General features: G+C 39.4%; 1 pseudogene; it reads left to right on the forward strand.

Annotated features, from left to right (window-relative positions):
* The first annotated feature begins 12,051 nt into the window (after positions 1 to 12,051).
* Positions 12,052 to 13,282, forward strand: LOC118641287 (annotated as a pseudogene).
* Positions 13,283 to 18,661: the final 5,379 nt, after the last annotated feature.

The following is an 18,661-nucleotide window of genomic DNA, read 5'->3' on the forward strand; positions in this document are numbered from 1 at the left end:
AATAAAAAAAGGCAAACATTAAAGACAAAAAAACAGCATCTTAAACAAGAAATAGATAGAAAGTTACCTACAAAGGAGCTCCCATTAGACTTTTCAGCTTATTTCTCAATAGAAATGATGCTGGCCAGAAGGGAGTGGCATGAAGTGTACAAAGTAATCAAAGTAATGCAAGGCAAGGGTCTGAATCCAAGACTACTCTATCCAGAAAAGCTATCATTCAAAATTGAAGAATTGAAGGAGAAATAAAGAGCTTCATGGATTAAAAATAAAAAAAAAAAAAAAAAAGCAAAAGGAATTTACCACCACCAAACCAGCACTGAAAGAAATGCTTAAGGGACTGTAGTAAGAAGAAAAAACAGAGAGAGAGAGAGAGAGAGAGAGAGAAAATGAAAGAGGAACACAGGCACAAAATTAAAATGGCAACTAATAACTATTTATCAATAATTACCTTAAATGTAAATGGCTTAAATGCTCCCATCAAAAGACATAGGGTAGCTAACTGGATACAAAAACATGACCCATATATATGCTGTCTACAAGAGACCCACCTCATAACAAAAGACTCACACAGAATGAAAGTGAAGGGATGGAAAAAATTTTCCAAGCAAATGAAAATAGCTAGTGTAGCAATACTCATATCTGACAAGGTATACTTCAAAACGAGGGCCATAATAAGAGACAGCAAAGGTCACTACATAATATTAAAAGGATCAATCCTACAAGAGAATATAACCCTGGTAAACATATACGCACCAAATATGGGAGCACCAAAATATATTTTAAAAACTTCTGAAGGAATTCAAAGGAGAGATCAATAGCAATACGATCATAGTGGGACACTTTAACATGCCACTGACACCACTGAATAGAGCTTCTAGACAAAAAATTAACAAGAACAGAGTCCTTACAACACAAACTAGATCAGTAGAACTTCATTGATATTTACAAAACATTTCACCCCAAAGCTGCAGAATACACATTCTTCTCAAGAGAACATGGGGACATTCTCAAAGATAGAGCACATGTTAGGACACATACTAATCCTCTGCAAATTCAAGAAGATGGAAATCCTATCAAGCATCTTCTCAGATCACAATGGCATGCAACTAGAAATCAATTGCAACAAGAACATGCAAAGACATTTGAACACATGGAAGCTAAATAGCATGTTATTAAACAATGAATGGGTTACTGAGGAGATCAAAGAAGAAATTAAAAACTTCCTGGAAACCAATGAAAATGAACACACAACAACACAAAATCTATGGGACACAGTGAAAGCAGTCCTGAGAGGGAAGTTCATAACACTACAGGCCTACCTCAAGAAATAAGAAAAATCCCTAATTTACTTTTTAACACTACAACTTAAAGAACTAGAAAGTAAACAAAAAGAAAAACCTGAGGTAGTAGGAGGAAGGAAATAGTAAAGGTCAGAGCAGAAATAAATGACATAGAGACTAAAAAGCAATTCAAAAGATCAATTAAACAAAAAGTTGGTTTTTTGAAAAGATAAACAAGATCGATGGACCTTTAGCCAGACTCATTAAGAAACAGAAAGAGAGAAACCAAATAAACAAAATCAGAAATGAAAGAGAAGTTAAACTGACACCACAGAAATACAAAGGATCATCGAAACATACTAAGAACAATTATATGCCAACTGTTGGACAATCTAGGTGAAATGGACAAATTTCTAGAAACACACGGCCTCCCAAAACTGATGTTTTACACAGATAATAAAGAAATGACTTCTCTGAAGTTTCTATCAGTTGTCATGGATTAGACTCTCTTGTGAAAGCAGTGTCATTGATGGGTGTGGAAAAGCAGCTCAAGTTTCATCTAACAAATTATGGACTAAGGTAACTGTAAATATAATTGTGCTTTTTTATATGCAACTGGCATTAAATCAGATAATTGTGGATCTAGAAAAATATGTATTTGTAAAACAAGCTATATAGTTGACATGCTTTACTTTGCAATCTTTTTGGTGACTTTTTCACAAAATAGAAATAATATTAAGATTGCAAAGTTTTATTATAATTTGCATTATTTGTTTTAGTAGCAAAAAAGTATTCAAATGCATTTATTAAAGTGTAACATACACACCAAAAAAGCACAGAAATCACCACTCTGCAACTCAATGACTTATCACAAAGTGAATACACCCTTGTAACTACAACACAGTTCAAGAAAATTAAACTAAACTAGCAACCCAGAAGCTCAGCTCCTGATAGTCCCCAATCACCACACATTTCATCTTACCAAAGTTAACCATCATCTAGTTCTTAACAATACAGATTAATGTCACCTGCTATATAAATTTGTGGATTAGGACCATACACTAGGAATGATTCTGTGTCTGGCTTTTTTTCCTTGTGATTATATCTGTGACATTCATCCATGTAGGAATTGCACAATTCATTAATTTTCACTCCTATGCACTATTCTTTCTATGAATATGCCACATTTATCAATTGTACTGTTCATGGACATTTGGTTTACTTCCATTTTGGGGCTAGAAACAATAATATAATTAGGACCATTCTTGTTCATTTCTTTTGGTTCACATACATACATACATATTTTAGTTAAGTATGGACCTATGAATAAAATGTTGGTCATAATGACTGCATATATTTAAATTTAATACATGTTACTGAAATTTTTTCCAAACATGTTTGACCAACATGCCTTTCAGCCACCAGTTCAGGAGATTTCTAATTATTACACCTATTCTTGTCATGATGGCCACATTAGAAACTGTAATAGTCATAGTTTACCCTTCTATGCAATACTGGAACTTATTTAAAAGTAAAGTGAGAGTAAATCTAGAAAGGCAGTGGGCAGGACTGGAGGAAGGGTGAGTGCATGAGAGAGAATGTGAGTGGATGGAATTGTGGACCAGCAACCTCAAGCAGTACAGAAACGCAGAGCAGAAGGTTCCTGTGCTGTGGATAGGGAGCAGCCTGCTACTGTGGTCAGAGTCTCTTCAGGGTGCTTTTCCCTGCATGGCCAGGAGGCCCCGCTGTTTTGGAAGAACCCTGGTCTTTTCTGGGAGGAGGCAGTGGGTGTGGCTATGGCCCAGCAACTGGAGCCCACCAGTGCACCTAGCACCATTAAACCAGTGAACCCCACTGTGTCAACACAGACCAGTGCACAGTAGTGGCGCTGTCAAGGTGGCTGCTGCAGAAGCCACAAGGGCTGAATGCCGAGCACCATCTCCCACAGTAGCATCCTGCTCAGAGCCTAGACACCACCCCAGCAACAAAAGCTCTGGAGCAGACATCTATCTCCAGGCAGCAACAGCAGTAGATTGGCAGCTGAGTCCCATCCCCAAAAGCTTCAGCAGAGGCTGAGCAGGAGCTGAGACCCACCAGGCAGCAGCACTCCCCAGAAGCCAGTGGTGAGACCTGGGGCTTCAGGGGTGCCTGTGAGATACAGCTGCCCACAGGACTGTCGGGGTGTGTGGCTCCAGTGGGGCCTGAGCTACACACCTGCCTGCAGCACAGGCAACCAGTGGGGAGCAGCTTCAGTGGAGCCCATGCAATCCAGCAGCAGCGCCTACCAGGACAGAAAAACACCGGCCTCCAGTAGTCAATCCTCCAGGACCCACAGCAGGCAAGAGGCAACACTCATCAGAAAAGTCTGGGAGGCACAGCAGCTTTATTTTATACACCCTGACCTGCCTACACATCCCAACATTCCTCACCATGTCTACAACTACCAGATGGCTAAAATGGGGAGACAAAGAAATAATACCCAAATGAAAGAAAAGGAGGAATTACCAGAAAAGAAACTACATGAAATGGAAGAAAGCTATTTGTCAGATAAAGAATTCAAAGCAGCTCTGGCCAGTTTGTCTCATCGGTTAGAGCACTGCTCTGCAGACCAGGGAATCCTGGGTTCCATTCTGGCCAAGGGCATATACCTCAGTTGCGGTTCATCTCCAGCCACAGTTGGGGTCATGCGGGTGGCAACCAATTGATGTGTCTCTCTCACATTGATGTTTCTCTCTCTCTTTCTCTCCCACTCTATATGAAGATAAAATGTAAAAATATCCCCAGGTGAGGATTTAAAAAAAAGAATCCAAAACAGTGATTTTAAGGGTGACCAAACAATTCAGCAAGAACTACAAACAACTTAATGAGAATTATAGAGAGCTCAGGGGGAACTACAGCCAATTTAAAAAGGGGGCAGAAGCTATGAATAAAAATCAAGAGGAAATAAAGAATGACATAGCTGATATGAAAAATACCTTAGAAGGATTCAATAGTAGATTAGAAGAAGCTAAAGACTGAATCAGTGCGTTAGAAGACAAGGTAAAAAAAAAATTCCCAAGCAGCAAATGGGGGTAAAAATAAAAAACAGGAGGAGAGTTCAAGGGAGCTTTGGGACAACACAAAGCATAACAACATTCACATCATAGGAATAACAGAAGGAGAAGAATCAGAGAAAGGAATAGAGAACCATTTTAAAGAAATAATGACAAAAAACTTTCCTAATTTGGCAAAGGAAAAAGTCACACAAGTCCAGGAAACACAGAGTTCCAAGAAAGATAAACCCACAAAGACCCACACCTAGACGCATCATAATTAAAACAGCAAACACTAAAGACAGAGAAACAATCTTAAAGGAAGCAAGGAGAGACAGAAAGTTACCTATAAGGGGCTCCCATTACACTCTCAGTTGATTTCTCAATAGAAACACTGCAGGCCAGAAGGGAGTGGCACAAAGTGTACAAAGTAATGCAAGGCAAGGGTCTGGATCCAAACTACTCCATCCAGCAAGGCGTATCATTCAAAATCAAAGGTGAAATAAAGAGCCTCAAACACCAAAAAAAAAGCTAAAGTAATTTACCATAATCAAACCAGCAATGCAAGAAACGCTATAAGAAGAAGAAAGAAAGAGAGAGAGAGAGAGAGAGACAGAGAGAGAGAGAGAGAGAGAGAGAGAGAGAGAGAGAGAAATGCAGGCATAAAATAAAATGGCAACTAATAAGTATTTATCAATAATAACCTTAAATGTAATGGCTAAAATGCCCAATCAAAAAACATAGGGTAGAGACTTCCGGTCAAGATGGCGGGGTAGGGAGACGCAGTACCGCGTTCTCCCACAACCACATCCAAGTTACAACAAAACTACAGAACAATCATCATCCAAAACCGCCTGAAATCAAGCTGAATGGAAGTCCTACAGCTACGGAATTAAAAAAAAAAAAAAAAAGCAGCTACATCCAGACCGGTAGGAGGGGCGGCGGCACGAGGGGTGGCGGTGGCAGCAGCGGCGCGGTGGCGCAACGGGCTGGTCCCACACCCAAGTGTGCCAGATAAAAATCAGGAGGCTCCCGCGGCTGGGAAGGTCCTTCCTGAGGACTGAGGGGTCCCCGTCCCACACCAGGTGCCCCGCTCAGGTTTCCAGTGCCAGGAAGAGAAGTCCCCATAACTTCTGGCTGGAAAAACCAACAGAAACTGAGGCTCAGGGAGGCTGAGGTGGCTGGAGCCACAGGCAGCTCCCTAAAGGGCCCGCGCACGGACTGGTCAGACTCTCTCCCTCTAAGCTCGGAGGGGAGGCAGCTCGAGGGGCACCAGAGACATACAGGGAAGAACTGAGCTGTTTGGCACTAGAGCGAGGGCTGGAGAGGGGGCTTTCTCGGGGACAAACGTGCTGTAAGAGGCCTTTGTTCCTTTGGTGAGCCCTTCCCTGGGGCGGCAGACAGTCTCCATATCTGGGACTCCAGCAGCGTGGCTCACACTGGTAGCCCCGCCCTGATGACTCCCTGAGGCCCCGCCCCACCCTGCCCTGCCCCGCCCCGCCCCACACAACTTTCAAGCCCACCCAAGCTGTTGCTACTTGCTTAACCATAGGATTGGCCTGTCTTGGATCCTGCTTCAGGTTTTTCCTAAATTCTTTCAAACGAGCAGCATCGGGTCTCAGCGAGCCCCATACCTCTCATTAAGTAATACACAGAAACAAACACAGGGAGGCAGCCAAAATGAGGAGACAAAGAAACAAGTCCCAAATGAAAGAACAGAACAAAACCCCAAGAAAAGAACTAAGTGAAATGGAGATAAGCAACCTAACAGATGCTGAGTTCAAAATACTGCTTATAAGGATGCTCAAGGAACTCAGTGAGGGCCTCAAGAGCATAAAAAAGTACCAGTCAGAAATGATCACTGCACAGTTAGAAACGAAGGAGGCTTTAACTGAAATAAAGAATAATTTACATAGCTTCAATAATAGAGTACGTAAATCCAAGGAGCAAACCATCGATTTGGAATATAAGGAAGCAAAAAACACCCAACCAGAACAGCAAAAAGAAAAAAGAATCCAAAAAAATGAGGATAGTGTAAGGAGCCTCTGGGACAACTTCAAGCGTGCCAACATTCGCATCTTGGGGGTGCCCGAAGGAGAAGAGAGAGAACAAGAAATCGAAAACCTGTTTGAAACAATAATGGCAGAAAACTTTCCTAACTTGGTGAAGGAAACAGACATACAAGTCCAGGAAGCACAGAGAGTCCCAAACAAGATGAACCCCAAGAGGCCCACACCAAGACACATCATCATCAAAATGCAAAAGGTTCAAGACAAAGAGAGAATCCTAAAAGCAGCAAGAGAAAGGCAGCTAGTTACCTACAAGGGAGTTCCCATTAGGCTGTCAGCTGATTTCTCAAAAGAAACTTTGCGCCCTGGCCAGTTTGGCTCAGCAGTTAGAGCATCGGCCTGCGGTCCGGAGAGACCCGGGTTCGGTACCCACTAAGGGCACGTACTTCGGTTGCAGTTTGTCCCCGGCCCTGGTTGGTCGTGCGAGTGGCAGCCACTCGATCTGTCCCTTCACGTCGATGTTTCTCTCTCTCTCTCCCCCCCACTCTATCTGTACAAAAAATGGAAAAATATCCTCGGGTGAGGATTAAAAAAAAAAAAATAATTAAAAAAAAAAAAAAAACTTTGCAGGCCAGAAGGGAGTGGCAAGAAATATTCAGAGTGATGAAAACCAAGAACCTACAACCAAAATTACTATATCCTGCAAAGCTGTCATTTAGAATCGATGGACATATAAAAACTTTCCCAGACAAGAAAAAGTTAAAGGAGTTCATCACTACCAAACCGTTATTATATGAAATGATGAAGGGTCTTTTTAAAGAAAAAGATAAAATGTATGAACAAACAAAATGGCAATGAAAACATACCTATCAACAATGGAATCTACAAACAAAATGAACAGGAAGAACAGGAACATTCTCATAGATACAGAGAACATTTTGTTGGTTGCCAGTTGGGAAAGGGGTTGGGGGAATGGATGAAAAAGGTGAAGGGATTAAGAAGCACAAATTCATTGCTAGACTGACAAACCTCAAAGGGAAAGGGGTTGGGGGAGTGGGAAGAAATAAACCAAAGAACTTATATGCATAATCAATGGACACGGACAATAGTTTGGGAAAAGGTGGGAGGGGGGCGGGAGTGGGGAGGAGGGGGTCAATGGGGGAAAAATGTGGAACATCTGTAATACATTTTACATCCAACAATAAAGATGTGGGGAAAAAAAGTAGAAAAAAAAAACATAGGGTAGATAATTGGATAAGAAAACATGACACATATATATAGTGTCTACAAGAGACCTACCTCACAAGTACAGACTCACAAAGGATAAAAGTGAAGAGGTAAAAAAAAAATTTCCAGGCAAATGGAAAAAACATAAAATAAAATAAAAAAGCTGGGGCAGCAATACTCACATCTGATAAGATAAACTTCAAAACAAGGGCCATAATAAGAGACAAAGAAGGTTACTACATAATATTGAAAGGAACAATCCAACAAGAGAATATAACCCTGGTAAACATATATGCACCAAACACAGGAGCACCAAAGCATATTAAAAAATTTCTGGAGTACTTCAAAGGAGAGATCAATAACAATATAATCATAGTGGGTGACTTCAACAGCCCACTGACACCACTGGATACACCTTCTAGACAAAAAAATAACACGGACTCAGAGTTCTTAAATGACAAACTAGATTAACTGAATTTCATTGATATTTACAGAACCTTTCACCCCAAAGCAGCAGAATATACATTCTCCTCAAGTGCCCGTGGGACATTCTTGAAGATAGACCAAATGTTAGGACACAAAGTAACCCTCCACAAATTCAAGAAGATTGAAATTACATTAAGCATCTTCTCAGATCACAATGCATGAAACTAAGAATAAACTACAACAAAAACACACAAACACTTTCAAACACATGGAGGCTAAATAGCATGCTATTAAACAAGGAATGAGTTACCAAGGATATCAAAAAAAATTAAAAACTTCCTGGAAACCAATGAAAATGAACACACAACAACACAAAATCTATGGGATGCAGGGAAAGTAGTTCTGAGAGGGAAGTTCATAGCACTACAGGTCAACCTCAAAAAACAAGAAAAATTCCGAATTGACTTTCTAACCCTAAAACTCAAAGAACTAGAAAGTAAACAAAAAGAAAAACCCAGAGCAAGTAGAAGAAAAGAAAGAGCGAAGGTCAGAGCAGAAATAAATGACACAGCAACTAAAATATCAGTTCAAAAAATCAATGAAACAAAGAGCTTTTTTTTTAAGATAAACAAGATTGATCAACTCTTCGCCAGACTCAACAAGAAACAAAAAGAGAGGACTCAAATAAAACAAATCATAAACAAAAATGGAGAAGTAACAACCGACACCACAGAAATACAAAGAACCATTAAAACATACTGGGAACAATTATATCCAAAAAATTGAACAATCTATGCAAAATGGACACATTTCTAGAAACACACAGTTGTCCAATAATGAACAGGGAAAAGACAGAAAATTAGCATAGAACAATGACAACTAAGGAAATTGAAGATGTAATCAAGAAACTCCCAACAAATAAAAGCCCAGACCTGGATGGCTACATGGAGGAGGTTTACTGAACTTTAAAAGAAGACCTAACACCCATTCTCCTCAAACTATTTCAAAAAAATTCAAGAAGATAAAAAACTTCCAAACTTATTCTATGAGGCCAACATAATTCAAATTCCAAAACCAGATAAAGATACCCCAAAGAAAGAAAACTACAGGCCAATATTCCTGATGAACACACATGCCAACTATTAGCAAATCAGATCCAGCAATACATCAAAAAAATTATTCATCATGACCAAGTGGGATTCATCCCAGGGATGCAAGAGTGGTACAATATTTGCAAATTAATATATGTGATACACCACATAAACAAAATGAAAGATAAAAAACAAAAAATCATATCAATAGATGCTGAAATAACATTCAATAAAATCCAGCACTCATTTTTTATAAAAACGTTCTACAATGTGGGAATAGAGGGATTATATCTTGACATAATAAAGGCAATATATGAAAATTCTACAGCCAACATCATACTCAATGGGCAAAAACTATAAGCATTTTCCTTAAGAACAGGAACCAGACAGGGATGACCACTCCAGCCACTCTTATTTAACATAGTACTAAACGTCTGAGTTGCAGCTATTGGACATGAAGAAAACATAAAAGAAATCCATATTGAAAAAGAGAAGGTGAAACTGTCATTATTTACAGGTGACATGATACTGTACAAAGAAAAGCCTAAAGACTCCATCAAAAATCTACTAGATAAGTGAATTTGGCAAGGTAGCAGAATACAAAATTAAATTTAAAAAAACCAAAGGCATTCTTGTGCATCAACAACAAACTCAATGAAAGAGAAACTAAAAAAGCAAACCCATTTACTATTGCGGCAAAAAATAATTACGACACAAATAAACTTAACCAAAGAAGTAAAAAACTTATTCACAGAAAACTACAGATCACTGAAAAAAAATAGAAGAAGATATAAAAAACTGGAAGCATATACCTTGTTAATGGATTGGAAGAACTAACATCATTAAAATGTCCCTAGTACCCAAAGCAATCTATAGATTCAATGCAATTTCCATAAAAATACAAACAACATATTTCACAGAACTAGAAAAAATACTCCAAAATTTTATATGGAACCTAAAAAGACTCTGAATAGCCACAGCAATCTTGAAAAAACAAAACAAAACAAAACGAAGTAGGAGTGATCACAATACCAGATATCAGGTTACACTACAAAGCCATCAAAATACAAAGTGTAGTGCCCTGGCCGGTTTGGCTCTGCAGTTAGAGCATTGGCCTGTGGACCAGAGAGACCTGGGTTCAGTTCCCATTAAGGCCATGTACCTCAGTTGCATTTTGTCCCTGGCCCTGGTTGATTGTGCGGGTGGCAGCCACTCGATGTGTCCCTTTCACGTCAATGTTTCTCTCTCCTCAGGTGAAGATTAAAAAAAAAAATTACAAAGGGTGCTGATCGGATAATAAATAAACAAACAAACAAGACCCATACACATGCTGCTTACAAAAAACCCACTTCAGTTCAAGACACACACAGACAGAATGCATGGGACAGAAAAATATTTCGTGCAAATGGAAATGAGAAAAAAGCTGGGTAGCAATACTTGTATCAGGCAAAACAGACTTAAATAAGTAAAGGCTGCAACATGAACAAAGAAGGCATTTCATAATGATAAAGGTATCAATCCAACAAGAGGCTATAACCCTTGTAAACATTTAATGCCCAACATAGGAGCATCTAAATATGTAAGTCAAATGTTGACAGATATAAAGAGAGAGACTAACAGGCAATAATAATACAAGGAGACTTTAACACACCACTGACATCAATAGATAGATCATTCACACATAAATCAATACGGAAACAGTGGCCTTAAATGAATGACACATTAGACCAAATGGACTTCATTCATGTTTTTAGGACATTTCACCACAAAGTAGCAGAATATACTTTCTTTTTTTAAGTGCCCAGGGAACATATTTTAGAATAGATCACTTTAAGCCACAAAAGAAGTCTCAGTAAATTTAAGATTTAAATCATATAAGCATCTTCTCTGATCACAATCATATGAAACTAGAACTCAAGTGCAAGAAGGAAACCAAAAACACACAAACACATGGAAGTTAAATAACATGCTCCTAACAATGAATAAATGAGATCAATGAACAACTCAAGATACCTTGAAACAAATGAAAACAAAACACAGCACAAAATTTATAAGACATAGCCAAAGCAGTTTTAAAACAGAAATTTATACCAATACAAGGTCAAGAAACAAGAATCATCTCAAATTAACAATTTAACTTGCACCTAAAAGAACTAGAAAAACTCCAAAGTGATTAGATGGAAGGAGATAATAAAGAATAGAGCACAAATAAATAAGGGTCTAAAAATACAATACACCCTTGACTGGGTGGCTCAGTCATTGGTTGGAGCATCATCCCATACTCGAAAAAGAGTGTGAATTTGATTCCTAGTCAGGGCACATACCTAGGCTGTGGGTTCAATCCCTGGTCAGGGCACATATGGAAGGCAACAGATCAATGTTTCTCTCTCATATCAATTTTTTTCTCTCTCCATTGCTCTCACTCTTTCTCCCTCTCCCCCTTCCTCTAAAAAAAATTCTCATGTGAGAAGTTAGAAATAAATAAAAATATAATATAAAAAATCAATAAACCAAGAGCTGGTTCTTTGAAAAGATAAACAAAATTGATAACCCTTTAGCCAGACTCAGCAAGAAAAAAAAGATAACCCAAACAAATAAAATCAGAAATGAAAGAGAACTAATGACCGACACCACATAAATACAAAGGATTGTAAGAAAATATTACAATTACATGCCAACAAATTGGACAATCCTGAAGAAATGGATCAATTCCTAGAAACAACCTTTCAAGACTATTCAGTAAGAAACAGAAAATCTGAATAGACAGATAACTACTAATGAAATGAAATAGGTAATCAAAAATCTCCCAACAGGATCTCTTATATCAACCATCTAAGAGTCACTCTGTAAGAAGCAACAACCTCTCCTCTTCTCCACCATCCATTTGGCAGCCACAAGGCAATAAACATGCCTAAGTGCATATCCATCCACACTGACCACACTGGTGTCCAGATTAGCACGGCTTGCTGGGGAGCTCTACTGTCTGGAACATGGCACCAAGACAGATGTCAAGTGACAAGACCATGGGGTAGACGGAGGATCACTACTTCGACACTTTCTTCAGTGAGACAGATGCTGGCAAGCATGTGCCTAGGACATATTTGTAGACCTAGAACCCACAGTCATTCAAGTTCACACTGGTACCAACTACTAGTTCTTCCACTCTAAGCAGCTAATCACAGGCAACAAAGATGCTGTCAATAACTATGCCCACAGGTACTACATCACTGGCAAGAAAATCACTGGCTAGTCTTGGACTTAATTTGGAAACTGACTAACCCCAGTTTCAAAGCTTTTTGGTTTTCTACATCTTTGGTGGAGTATCTGGTTCTGGGTTCACCACCCTGCTGACAGAATGTCTGTCTGTTAATTATGGCAAAAAGTTCAAGCTGGAGTTCTCCATCTACCCAGCCCCCCAGGTTTCCACAGCTGTAGGTGAGCCCTACAATTCCATTCTCACCAATCATAATCCTATGGAACATTCTGATTGTGCCTTCATAGTTCACAACAAGGCCAGCTATGACATCTATCATAGAAATCTTGATAATGAATGCTGAATACTAAACACAATAGGATGATAGATCAAATTGTGTCCTCCATCACCACATTGCTCAGATAGGATAGAGCCCTCAATGTTGACCTGACTGAATTCTGACCAACCTGGTTCTCTATGCCTGCCTTTATATCCCTCTGACCACATATGCCTCTGTCATCTCTGCTTGGAAAGCTCATCATGAACAGCTTTCTGCAGCAGAGGTCACCAATGTATGATTTGAGCCAGCCAACTACATGGTGATATATATAACTTGCTACCTGTTGTGCCATGCAATGTGATTCCCAAAGATATCAATGCTGCCACTGCCACCATCAGGACCAAGCGTATCATTCAGTTTGTGGATTGTGCCCCACTCTTCAAAGTTGGCATTAATTACCATCCAGCCTCCTACTGTGGTACCTGGTAGAGACCTGGCCAGAGTACAGTGAGCTGTGTGCATCTTGAGCAACACCACAGCTAATGCTGAGGCCTGGGCTCACCTGCACCACAGGTTTGACGTGATGTATGCCAAGCCTGCTGCTGACCACTGGTACATGGGTGAAGGATGGAGGAAGGAGAGTTTTCTAAGGCCAGAAAAGACATGGCTGCCCTTGAGAAGGATTTTAAGGAGGTTGGTGTAGACTCTGTTGAAAAAGATGAGGAAGAAAAAGATGAATACTAAAGTTAAAATGTCACAAAGGTGCTGCTTTTACAGGGAAGCTCATTCTGTTTTAAACATCAAAAAGCTGTTGTAGTCTGATCAGTTAATTTGTATGTAGCAATTGTGTATAGTTACCAGCCTATGCTTTAAAACATAATGCTTTGTTACAGACCCAACTCGCCTGTCCATTTCTCTGATGGGTTGAGTAAAGTATTCACTGACTTAAAGAAAAAAATACATACATACAAACACAGATATTAGATAGCTTCACAGGTCAATTTACCAAACATTCAAAGAAGAACTAACACCTATCCTTCTCAAACTATTCCAAAAATCCAAGGGGAGGGAAGGCTCCCAAACTCATTTTATGCAAGGAGCATTACCCTGATACCAAAACAAGAAAAAGACATGACAAAAGAAGAAAATTATAGGCCAATATTTCTGATGAACATAGTTGCAAACATTCTCAATAGAATATCAGCAAACTAAATCCAGCAATATATTAAAAGACCATAGCCCAGCCAATGTGGCTCAGTGGTTGAGCATCAACCCGTGCACCAAGATGTCGCCAGTTCAATTCCTGGTCAGGGCACATGCCCAGGTTGTGGTCCAAATTCCCAGTGGAGAACATGCAGGACATGACCAATCAATGTTCTCTCTCATCAATGTTTCTATCTCTCGCTTTCCCTTCCTCTGTCTCTATAATGAATAAAAAATAATAATAAAAAAAATAGATCATACACCACAATCAAGTGGATTTATTCCTGGGATGCAAGATTCATTCAATATCCACAAATCAAATAACATGATACACCACATAAACAACATAAACAAAATGATGAATAAAAATATGATCATATCAATAAATGCAGAAAAAGCATTTAACAAAAGCCAACATCCATTTATGATCAAAACTCTTAGCAGAGTGGGTACAGAAGGCACATATGTCAACATAATAAAACTTACATTACAAAACCACAGCTAAAATCATACACAACATTGAAAAGCTGCACATTTTTTTTTAAAGTCAGGAACAAGACAAGGATGTCAGCTTTCACCACTTTTGTTAACTATAGTATTGAAAGTCATAGCAACGGCAATCAGACAAAAAGATATAAAAGGTATCCAAGCTGGAAAAAAGTAAAACTGTCACTATTTACTAATGACATGACACTATGTAGAGAGAACACTAAAGAGTTCACCAAAAAAATCAGCACTAATAAGTAAATTTAGTAAAGTAGCATTATACAAATTTAATATTAAGGAATATGTTGCATTTTTATACACTGATAACAAATGATCAGAAATAGAAATTAAGAAAGCAATCCCATTTACAATTGCATCAAAAAGAATAAAATACTTAGAAATAAATTTAACCAAACAGGTAAGTGATTTGTACTGGAAAACTATAAGACATTGAAGAAATTTAAGTAGATACAAATAAATGGAATGATATACTGTGCTCATCGATAGGAAGAAGTAACACCATTAAAATGTTCATAACTACCCAAAGCAATCTACAGATTCTATGCAATCTGTTTCAAATTACCAATGACAGTTCTCACAGAACTAGACTAGATAATACTAAAACTTATAAGAAACCACAAAAGAGCCCAAATAGCCGCAGCGATACGGAGAAAGAACAACAAAGTGAGGTATCACACTATCTGATATCAAACTATACAAGGCTACAGTTATGAAGAACAAAGTGAAGGATCACACTACCTGATGTCAAACTATACAAGGCTACAGTTATGAAAACAGCACGGTACCATCATAAATACAGACACATTGATCAAATGAATCAAATCAAGAGCTTAGAAATAACACCCACACCTGTATGGTAAACTAATATATTACAAAGGAGGCAAGAACATACAATGGGGTAAAAAGAAAGTCTCTTCAATAAATGGTTTTGGGAAAAATAGAAACATGCATGCAAAAAAATAAATAAAAATAGACCACTTTCTTTCATTGTATCCAAAAATAAAATCAAAATGGATTAAAAACTTCAATGTAAGACCTAAAACCATAAAACTCCTAGAAACAAACAGGCAGTAAAGTCTCTGACATTGCTGTCAGCAATATGTTTTTGGAGATGTGTCCCAGGCAAGGGAAATGAAAAAAATAAAATAAACAAATGGGATTATTAAACTAAATTTTTGAACAATTAAAAGCCATCAACACCACAAATAGACAGCCTGGTTAAATAAAATATATTCACTGACAGTACCAAGTGATGAGAAGTTGGCAGCAGGCAGGACCAGAGCAAGGAGGAGTGTGTGAGAGTGAGAACAAGTGTGAGAGAGAGTGTGAGTGGACGTGAGTGTAAACGAGAAATCTCAAGCAATGCAGAAATGTGGGGCACAGGGTTCCTGTGCTGTGGACAGGGAGCAGGTGGCTACCACAATAAGTGGCTTGTCAGGGTGTTTTTCCCTATGTGGCTGAAAGGGCCTGGAATTTTGAAAGGTCCCTTGTCTTCTCTGGGAGGAGGCAGTGGGAGCACCTAGGGCCGATAGACCTGAGCCCACCAGAGTGCCTTGCACATTGGACCAGTGGAACCTGTTGTGTCAATGCGAAGCAGCGCACAATCGTGGCACTGTCAAGGTACCACAACAGGCCAGGAACTGAGCACCATCTCCCACAGCAGCCACCTGATCAAAGCTGAGCACCAACCCCCACAGCATCAGTGACTGGGCAATAGTAGCTAGGCTCAGGAGCTGAGACACACCCAGCAGCAGAAGCTCAGGAGTGGATGTCAATCCCCAGGCCACAGCAGCACAGATCAGCAGCTGAGACCCATCCCCAGCAGCATCAGCAGAAGCTGACCAGGAGTGGTGCCCCAGCCCAAGCAGCAGCAGAGCTTGGGCAGCCAAGACCTTCCCCTGACAAATGAAGCAGTGGATTAGGAGTGGAGCCCCTCCACAACAGCAGCAAAATCCTGGGAGTTGAGCATCCTCAGCCCCCAACATCTGCAGACGACTGGGAGCTGAGAGTACCCCCTGATAACAGCAGCAGTAGAACCACAAACCAGGAACTGTCACTTGCCCCCAGAAGCATCAGCTGTGACTGATCAGGAGCTGAGAAACACCAGGCAATCACACCCCAGGAGCACCCCAGCAGGACCCACACATCCCAGTAGCATAACAGCAGGACCATAAACTCCTGCAGTGCCCCAGCACAACCATGTGCCCCAGCAGTGCACATGTATTTCAGCAATGCCTACCACGACAACCCAATACCAGCCACCAGCGGCAAATCCTCCAGGATACACAGCAGGCCAAGAGGTGCCACACACCAAGCAGTCTGGAGGCACAGCAGCCTTATTGGATACACAATGACCTGCCAACACATTCCAACATCCCTCACTGGGCCTAATACTACCAGATTGCTAAAATGGTGAGACAAAGAAATAACACTTGAATGAAAGAAAAGGAAGGATTACTAAGAGGAAGGACTACTAGGATTACTATGAAATGGGAGAAAGCAATCTGTCAGATAAAGAATTCAAACCAATGATTTTAAGGGAGTGCAAACAATTTAGTGTGAACTACAAGCAACTTAATGAGAATTACAAAGAGCTCAGAGGGAACTACATCAGGTTAAAAAAAAGAGGTGGAAGCTATGAATAAAAATCAAGAGGAAATAAAGAATGACATAGCTGTTATGAAAAATACCTTAGAAGGTTTCAATAGTAAATTAGAAGAAGCTGAAGAATGAATCACTGAGTTAGAAGACAAGGTAAGAATACCCAAGTAGATCATCAAATGGGAAAACAAATTAAAAACAGGAGGAAAATTTAAGGAGTCTTTGGGACAACACAAAACGTAACAACATTTGCATCGTAAGGGGTAACAGAAAGAGAAGAATCAAAGAAAAGACAAGAGAATCTGTTTGAAGAAATGATGACAGAAAATTTTCCTAATTTGGTGAAGAAAAAAGTCACACAAGTCCAGGAAACAGAAAGTCCCAAGCAAGAAAAACCCCAAGCAAGAAACATCATAATTAAAATGGCAAACATTAAAGACAAAGAAAGAATCTCCAAAGAAGAAAGAGAGAGACAGAAAGTTACCTAAAATGGAGCTCCCAATAGACTGTCAGCTGATTTCTCAATAGAAACACAGCAGGCCAGAAGGGAGTGGCATGAAGTATACATGTGGGCATAGTTATTGACAGCATCTTTGTTGCCTGTGATTAGCTGCTTAGAGTGGAGGGACTGGCAGTAGGTACCAGTGTGAACTTGAATGACTGTGGGTTCTAGGTCTACAAACATGTCCTGAGCACATGCTTGCCAGCATCTGTCTCACTGAAGAAAGTGTTAAAGGAGTGATCTTCCCTCTACCCCATGGTCTTGTCAGCGAAACAATTCAATCATAGAAAGAGAAATATCACATGATCTCACTTATTTTTGCAATATAATGAACAAAACTACCTGATGAACAAAACAGACCCAGAGACATAGAAGTAGGGTAAAGGCTGACAAACCTCAGAAGAAGGGGTGGGGGGATAAACCACAGAACTCATATGCAGGTTCCACAACAATGCTTGGGGGTGGGGGACTGGGAGGAGGGTGTCAATGGGGAACAAAGGAAAAACATTTGTAACAACAACAACAAAATTAGATTAAAAGAATAATAAAGTTCCACAGTACCAGCCCAGTGTACTTGGGGGAAAAATATATATGTTCACCAATGACATAGCGAATATGGTTAATATCCAAAATATATAAGGAACTTATACAACTTAACACCAAAAATAACCCCAAAATATCTAATTTAGAAAATGAGCAGAGACCTGAAGAAATGTTCTCCAAAAACAGCATACAGATGGCCCATATGAAAAGATGCTCAACATCACTAGTCATCAAAGTGTAAATTAAAACTACAATGAGATATCACCTCACACTTGTCAGAATGGCTGTCATCAATAAATCAATAAACAAAGGTTGGGAAGAATGTGGAGAAAAGGGAACCTTTGTGCAGTGTTGGTGAGATTGTCAATTGATACAGAGACCAGAGAAAACAGTACGGAGGTTCCTCCAAGATTTTTAAAAAGTCAGAAGGAAAGACAAACATACAATTTCACTTATATGTAGAATCTAAAAATCAAAACAAACTCATTGATACAGAGAAGAAACTGACGTTCACCAGATGAGAAGGGGTTTGTGGTGCGTGTGAAAAAGCTGACAGATAGTCACAGGAATAAAGTGTAGCATAGGGAATACAGTCAATAATATCGAAATGACTACGTATGGTGCCAGGTGGGTATATAAATATCTAATCACTTCGACATACATCTTAAACTAACATACTATTGTATGTCAACAGTAATTGAATAATAAATAAAAATTAAAGAATCTCACACACACACACCCCGCACACAAGAGACCACATGAAAATC

The sequence above is a fragment of the Molossus molossus genome, unplaced genomic scaffold, assembly GCF_014108415.1.
Source record: "Molossus molossus isolate mMolMol1 unplaced genomic scaffold, mMolMol1.p scaffold_m16_p_28, whole genome shotgun sequence".
In the NCBI taxonomy this organism is placed as follows: Eukaryota; Metazoa; Chordata; class Mammalia; order Chiroptera; family Molossidae; genus Molossus; species Molossus molossus.